Source organism: Primulina eburnea, chromosome 3 (assembly GCF_022965805.1).
Source record: "Primulina eburnea isolate SZY01 chromosome 3, ASM2296580v1, whole genome shotgun sequence".
Classification (NCBI taxonomy): Eukaryota; Viridiplantae; Streptophyta; class Magnoliopsida; order Lamiales; family Gesneriaceae; genus Primulina; species Primulina eburnea.
Window position 1 is genome coordinate 49,822,224 of NC_133103.1, and position 8,948 is coordinate 49,831,171.

The window sequence follows — 8,948 nt, forward strand, 5'->3', positions numbered from 1 at the left end:
TAAAGATTCAAAAGAAAATAATTCAAAACATAAAACCGTAAAACGTCAACCAACTTAAACTAACTTTATTTCAAAATAAACTTAACTCTAACATCCTATCAAAAACCTCTCAAAAGCATCATAAGTCATAAAAATCTTTAAGGTATACGTAATTTATAAACATAGTTTTATTTGCGGAAAAGTAACGACGGTTCTCGGGTTGTGTGCACCTTCAACCCAGCAAGATCAACCATCAAGACCTCCATTAACATCAATATCATGCTCACCTGCATCAATCACACCTAGTGAGTCTATTGAATCTGCAAACCTTAATCATGATAACAAGTATACATATACATCCACAAGCAACAGTGAAAATACTTTTACTTAAAATAGCTTTTCATGAACATAAATTTTAGTGTTTTTCTTTCAACATATCATATCATATTTCATTTCATCATGTACATATATGTTTCTTTTTTTATTGAATTCAGATCCTCAATTGTGACTTTAGTATTAGTTGTAGGTCGATGGATCCATTTACGTATTACCACAGTGCTGGACGGCAGGGACATCAGCGATACTCTGACCCATCAACTGAGCCTTGACCTTACATATCATCGTATCATCGTATTAATCACAATCAATTCACTTCCTTCAACTTTTCATATTTTCATCACTTATAAAAACTCATGCACATATAAATCATTTTTCTTTTAAACCAAGCATACATCATGTCTTTTAGCATTTTCATCATAAAATTCCATAAACATTTAAAATAAATATTTTGACATATTTTACAGCATTCAGGGCACTGCCAGGATGTCTAACATTTTTCAGATGTAAAATGACTGTTTTACCCCAGAAGCATAACTTTCCATATTTATCCTTAGACCTCTAAACGACGTATCAAATCATTTCAAACTTAACATATTACCTTAAAACACTCCCTTAAATATTCATTAGGCTTAAAATTTATATTTTCACTAATTTCCTCTTGATTCATTTTTAAACTTAGACGTACATCCCGCTTTTGACTCGTAGGGATTCGAAACTTAACCAAACTTTACCAAACTTGAACCAAAACTTAATAACACATAAATAAACCTTTTTCAACCCAATTCAAGCCCAACAAGACCTTCGATCATGCTTAGGAAGCTGCTCTATTTTTTGCACAAGAGTCCTTGTTCTAGTGTGATTCGAACCTAGGCCAGCTTCGATTCCAGCCCTTTAGCCACCCGACCCTTGGCCACCATCTTAGGACCCTAACCAAACCCTAGGTAAGCTTCTGAACAGACGCTAACCCCCCGATAGTAGCCCATCCCTCCCCTTCGCGCAACCAAGCTGCGCGCGGCTCCCATGGTGCAGCCGTGCGTCGTTTGGCTCTAGCCCTCTTGTGGTCAACCTAGGATCATGGCTAGCCTCTCTTGAGGCCCCTGGATGAGCCCTAACCCAAGTTTGCAGCCGCCTGCCCTAGGAAAACAAACCGAAACCCTAGGACTCTAAAATTTCCAAATTTCGTTCAGCAAGCTTCACTGTAATGCCCGGGATTTTATTTATTGTAATCTGAGATTAATTTGAAATGATTTATGGATTAATTGATGTATTTATAGACGGAAATTATTATACCGAGAAAGACGAGAAAAGAAGCAAAAGATGCGCGAGCATGTGCGGAACGGGCAGAAGACCCCGTACATATGCACGGAATGAGGGCGCGCATATGCGCGAGGTGTCCAACAGCATTTCCAGAGAATGTGGCGCACATGCGCGGAAGATGAACGCACATATGCGCGAGAAGCCAAGCGACATGTCCAGAGAACCTCGCGCATATGCGCCGAGGGTAGGCGCGCATATGCGCGAGAGCTGCCGAGATACACGCGCCGAGACAGTAGGTCTCGTGAATATGCGCGAGGCGAGTGCGCGCATATGCGCGAGTGGATAAATTTTGAAATGCCGGGCAGAAAGCCAGGCGCATATGCGCGGGCCTTGGGCGCGCATATGCGCCCGGCATGCAGAACAAAAACAAGCCACTTGGTCCCTACATGCAATATATATTAGCAAAGTCGTTTCCTCCTTCAGAATTTTGAGAAATGGGTCAAGGAATGTTACGAAAAATCCTTATGCCTTTTATTATAAGAATTTGAAGTTTGTGCAAGATCCGCCCGTCAGAATTTCAATCCGACTTCAGCACCGAGTTTCTAGCGACGACAGCTACAACAGGACGTAAGTTTTATTGAATTCTGATATCGTTTGAAATTATGATATTGGGGGAATTATGATTTGACTGATATTATGTGTTCTAGATATACTGATCAGTATATAATTGAAGTCAGACCAAAGAACGAACTGATTATATAATTGTTATTATTTTTAGAGTTGATATGATCGAGATTATACAGATTTTCGATTGTTATCTGTTATTATTGAAGATTATGATTCGTATTGATATCGATTATGAGTTGTGGTATTATATCTGTGATGTTGAGATTGACGGGGTTATCGAGACTGTATTGTTATGCTGTCGAAACATCAGTACATTGATATTGATCAGATTCAGTATTGATTGAGATTGTATTGTTGTATCATTGACATTGATAAGATTATGTCTTGATTTGAGTATTGATCAGAACATGTTCTGAATTGAATTTTATATTGATATTGTGCCTGTTCTATATTGTCATTGCCAGATTGGGTATGGACAGATTTGAAATAGAGACTTCGACTTCGTCAAACGGAGAAGATAAAGGTATAAATTGATGTTGATGTGGGATTGAACAACTCGAGTTTGATTTAACTTGAGTCTCCCAAAATCACATACTTTATTTTATTGTATTGTTAATTGCAATTGAATGAGATTGATATCTTTGATCTATTGATTTATGTATTGAGTAATGAGATTGATAGCTTTGATCTATTGATTTATGTATTGAGTCATAAGCGGATACGCCTAGTCGTAAATGAGTAATCTTGTGACCATAGTGCCGGATAGTGATGGAATCGTCACTAGCACAATGCACATTGTCACGGGATATGATATTGGTGAAAATGCCAAAGTCTGTGATGGATAGGTCAAGAAAACGGATTTTTGGTCATATCGAAGTGGATAGAATTGGAGTTTTTTCTATTACTGATGTTCGATATGGAAAGGGCCAAAGTCCGTGAATAAGAACATACCACCACCCCGATCGGGAGTGTAGGTGGGTGTATGTTCTTATTCCGATCGGATCCCTAGATTAGGACGAGTCGAGTCAGAGTCCATGAGTCTCTGAGTGTGATTCAGAGTTTGTGTTTATTCATGTGTCGTATTTGATACATGTTATATTCAGAGTTTATATTGATTCATGTTTCTGATTTTGATACATGTTATTAATGTTTATTTCATGCTTTTACAACTGTTTATATGAAATGCATGTGTACATGATTTATACTGGGAATGTAATTCTCACCGGAGCTATCCGGCTATTGTCTTGTTTGTATGTGTGCTTGACAACAGGTGGGACATGATCAAGATCAGGAAGAGGATGAGAGATTATAGTTAGCGTGGAGATCCGGGCCCAGAAGCAGAGTAGGATTCAGCACTTGATGTATAGATGCTGAACCTAGTTGAGATAGATACCTGTAGTACATGTGTTGTACTTTTATACTGACATATATATTAGATATATTACATTACGTTTCCGAATTTATAATTTAAAAAGAAAATTTTTAGTCCCACTTTTTCTTAATTGTTATTTGACGTTAATAATGATTAAAACATGAATTAGCGTCCGAGTCCCCGCATTCACCCTACTGTCCAGCCCTTAAACCTTCATCTATGGACCCTTAAACCTTCTGGAAAACGTCCCTTGTGATGCCCCTACCATGGCAGCCCATTTATGCAAATTTATCACAAGTTTTGCATCACAAAAATAAGGTTATTGACATATTATGGCTTAGAAATGAAAATAAATGCTAGGTAACATGTTTTTCATGCAAATATAATCAACTATACATAATATGGTGTACGTAAAAGATGTTTGAAAGAAAGTTAAGGCGTGCCTTTGCGTATAAAACACACGAAAAATGGTTTGCGATGCGAGAGACGTTGGTGGAGATACGGGGATGCACCTTGCTGATTTTTCTTCAAGATTTTAGTGAGTTTCCTTCCGAAATCATGTGTGTGTGCGTGTGTTTTGCTGCCAATAGAGTCCTAGTATTTTAGAGGGTGGGAGGCGTGAGTTTGGAATGAATAAAAGACATGGAAGCCTTGATTATTTGATATAAAACAAGTGGTGTAAGCTTAGACCCATTAACATGGTATAATAGGCCTATTAACCCCATTAGTGAATATTTAAAATATTTTGTTTAGAAAATTTCGTGAAAATATTAGCCGAGTTCTCGAAAAGTTTATATTTTCGTTGAAAATCGAATACTGTTTAAAAATACGATTCGGCGTGTAAAACACCTCAAAACATCTCATTTTTGAAAATTCTATTTTAAATACACCACACCTTAAACAATTAAAAATAATTATTTAATAAAAATATTTTCCCTTCTATGGTCCCCGGTCTCCATTCCTCGATCGCGTATCGAATAACTTTTTAAAACACATTTTTATGCATTCTAAAGTAAAACTACATTTTAAAAATGTAAACATGTCTACCATAATAAATTTATGCAATTAAACAATTTAATTAAAATACTTAAGAAATTTGATAACTTGCATGCATGTGGTTCACATGGACCTTCAAATTTTTGGGACGTTACATTATCTATATTGGAAGCGTCACAGTTCATATTTTTCAATCTATATAATTTTGCAAGAAAATTAAAGTACACATAATCCATGTATATTATAAAAGTGTGAAGAATGAACAAAGTTTTAATTTTGAATTGTGAATTTTGTCCTTTGTCTATATATATATTTAAAAAAGGTGAAAAATTGGCGTAGATATTTTTTTAAAAAATAAATTGTTATGAATTATGATGTTAGCAAAGTAGAAAAAGATAAAGTATCTTGTTATTGTCTAGGGAAAGTTGTAGTCTTAATCTTATAAGTTGGTAATTTTGGGTTTTAGTCATGTAAATTGCCAAAATTTGATTTTCATACAATAACTTGTAATTTTGTCAAAAGTAATACTTTGGTAGTGATATATGTGACGCCTGGGGCCGAAGAGGGCGAGGATGATCGCCGGTGCTATGATATTGAACGGACAATGAGCGGCTTCTGATAGGCTTCTAAGCGAAAGGAACATGAATAAACCGATCAGAATGAGAGGAATTCAAAAATTGTTTATGTATGAGACTGTGTAGTTGAGAAGGGATTAAAAGATTTGATATGTACTACTCATATCAAGAAGATGCGATGCATCTTCTTTTCAGGAGCTCGTGACATAAAAACTCCAAAGTTAAGCGTGCTTGACTTGGAGCAGTTCTGGGATGGATGATCCCTTAAAAGTTTTCCGTGGTGTGTCTGAGGGAAGACATAAGCACTGAAAATACTCGTCTTGGTATTTGACACCAATTCTCTCCTACTTGGAACATTTTAAAAAAATGAGAAAATTAAGCAAAACGACCTTCGATGATTCAAAATGGGAGGAACAAATTTTGTCTTCCCCTTTATTTTTGTTTATGTATATTTTAATTTGTGTAATATAGACTTTATTCTTGTCACGGAGTAGAGCATCTATATCAAATAAGCAATATTCGGTGAATTTAGTGGTTTTGAGCAAAAAAAAGATAAAAAAAAGAAAATCAAGTTGCTGGATGAAACTAAAATTTGACAAGTTACAACACTAAAACCTAAAATAGGCTAATTTACAAGACTTAAATTACAATTTTCCTTGCTTATCTAATAAATAGAGCTAATATAATAATTAAAAATAAAATTAATATATTTTTTAAATTATAATTTTTTATTAATTTTTCAAATTTTGAAGTGTAATGTAAATTACATTAGATATTTTAAAACTAAATTACAATTTTATTAATTCTGGACAACATTTTACAATAATTAAAATTTAAAATAATATATATTACTTAAAATCATAATTTTTTTAATTAAATTTACAAATTTTAAATTTACACTGAATTGAATTAGAAATTTGAAAATCAAATTAAAACTTTATTAATGATATTTAAAATGTAAATAACACTTCACTAAGTATATTTTATTTATTTCAAATGAGATAACCCTTTGTCACGCTCCAAGACTGAGGTTAGGCGACATCGACGTTGTTTTAAATCGTGGGATTTACTTCCCTCCCTCCTTATGAAAAGTTTCATGACCCCCCTCTAGATTTCTAATATCGTTCCTGACAAATCTGATAAAAAAAATAGAGAAAAGCAAAGCAAAACGATCCTTAATCATTCAAAATGGGAAGAACATATTGTCTTTTTCATTTATCTTTGTTTATGTATATTTTAATGTACGTAATATAAGTTTTATCATTGTCACATGAGCCACATAGGAGAAGAATATTTTTCAAATTTTGAAGTGTAACGTAAATGACATTAGAAATTTTAAAACTAAATTACGATTTTATTAACTCTTGACAACATTACTGTGGGGACCCGGACGCTAATCATTTCCTTAATCGTTTTTAATATCAAATGGAACAATTAAGTGATGTGGACATAAAATTTTCTTTTCGTTTAAATATGAATGCGGAAACGTAATAGTAATCTATCTGATATACATGCGAATATAAAAGTACAAGTCTAGTACTTAATACATTCCTATTAAACTAGATTTCAATTACTATAGATCAATTACTGAATCCTAGTCCATTTCTGAGCCCGGATCTCCACGCTATCTAGTCTAGCCTCGTTCTCTTCTTGACCCTTATCCTGTCCCACCTGTTGTCATGCACATATACAAACAAGACAACAACCAGATAACTCCGGTGAGAATTACATTCTCAGTATAAACCATGTATAAATGCAATCATAAAAACAATATAAAAGCATATAACAGATATTCCTAACATGTATCAAAATCAGAAACATGAATCAAATATTCATCACACGTATTATAATCCTAACCATGAATCAATATCAAGAATAAATCATATTCTAGACATTTAACATAATCAGGAACATAATTCAATATCAAGCAATGAATCACTCTCCGTGATTCTCAGACTCAGACTCGACTCAGTCCTAATCTAGGGATCCCGATCGGAATAAGAACATACACCCACCTACACTCCCGATCGGGGTGGTGGTATGTTCTTATTCACGGACTTTGGCTCTTTCCATATCGAATACCAGTAATAGAAGAAACTCCGATTCTATCCACTCCGATATAGCCAAATGTCCGGTGTCTTGACCTATCCGTCACAGACTTTGGCATTTTCACCAATACACTATCTTGCGACAAAGTGCAATGGGCCAGTGACGAGTCCTCACTATCCGGCCCTTCTGTCACAAGATCAAATGTCTATAACTAGGCACATCCGCCTATGACTCAAGACATACATTGTCTATACATCCATAGACCAAAGATATCAATCACATTCAATTGCAAATAACAATGCAATAAAATAAAGTATGTGATTTAAGGAAACTCGAGTCAAACCTCACTCGAGTTGTGCAATCCCAACTCAACATTAATTTATACCTTTATCTTCTCGGTCTGACGAAGACGAAGTCCCGAATTCAACTCTGTCCATACCAATCTGATAATAACAATCGAATAGATACAATATCAGTATATAACTCAGTTCAAAACCTGTTCCGATCAATACTCAAATCAAAACATAATCTGATCACTGCCAATCGATATATGGTACCAGAATACAATCTCAACCAATACCGAATCTGATCAATATCAATTTATGGATATTTCGACGGCATAATAATACAATCTCGATAACTCCGTCAGTCCCAACATCACAGATATAGTACCAGAACTCATAATCAATATCGGTACGAATCATAATCTCAACGATAATACAAATCTGATATCGATTCTCAATCAAATCGACTCCGAAAATCATAAAAATTAAATAAACAGTCTGTTCTTCATTCTGACTTCAAATATACGATGTCTACCGTATCAGAAACACCATACATGATTCCTATTCAATTCTGACAATATCATATTTTTAAATCATGTTCAAACGTAACAAAACTTACGTCCTGTTGACGCTGTCGTCGCTAGAAACTCGCTGCTGTAGTCGGATTCAAAATCAGACTGGCGGATCAAAATATAAAGGCGTAAGGATTTCTGGCAAACTTCTTCGACCCCTTTCTCGCTTCTTTCTTCCTTTTATATCCTGAATTACGTTTGTGTATATATATATATATACACACACACGTTGCACATGTAAGGGCACATGGCTTGTTCTTGTTCATGCGCACGCCAAGTCCCGCGCATATGCGCCGGAAGCTTTATCCGTGCTACTGGACTGCTCGCGCATATGCGCGCACATAAGTCGTGCATATGCGCGAGACCTACTGTCTCGTGCCTTCTACCACTCGCGCATATGCGCGTCTTCCGCCGCGCATGTGCGCCGAACTCTCTGGAATTCTTACTTGTGCTACTGATCACCTCGCGCATATGCGCGATCTTACTCCGCGCATATGCACGTGGTCTTCTGGCCAAATCGCGCATGGCTCGCGCATTAAGTCGCGCATGTGCGCGAATGACACCTCCCTCGCACATATTTTGCATCTTTCTCGGTCTAATCCATTCCGTCCATATTTACCTTAATTAATCCATAAATCATTTCAGATTAATCTCAGATTACAGTAATTAAAATCTCGGGCATTACAATTACACAATAATTAAATTTTAAAATAACATATATTATTTAAAATCATAATTTTTTGTTAAATTTACACATTTTAAATATATCATGTATTTCATTAGAAATTTGAAAATCAAATTAAAACTGTATCATTGCTATTTAAAATGTAAATAACACTTCACTGAGTATATTTTATTTATTTCAAATGAGATAACCCCTTCATCTCTTATTTTTCTT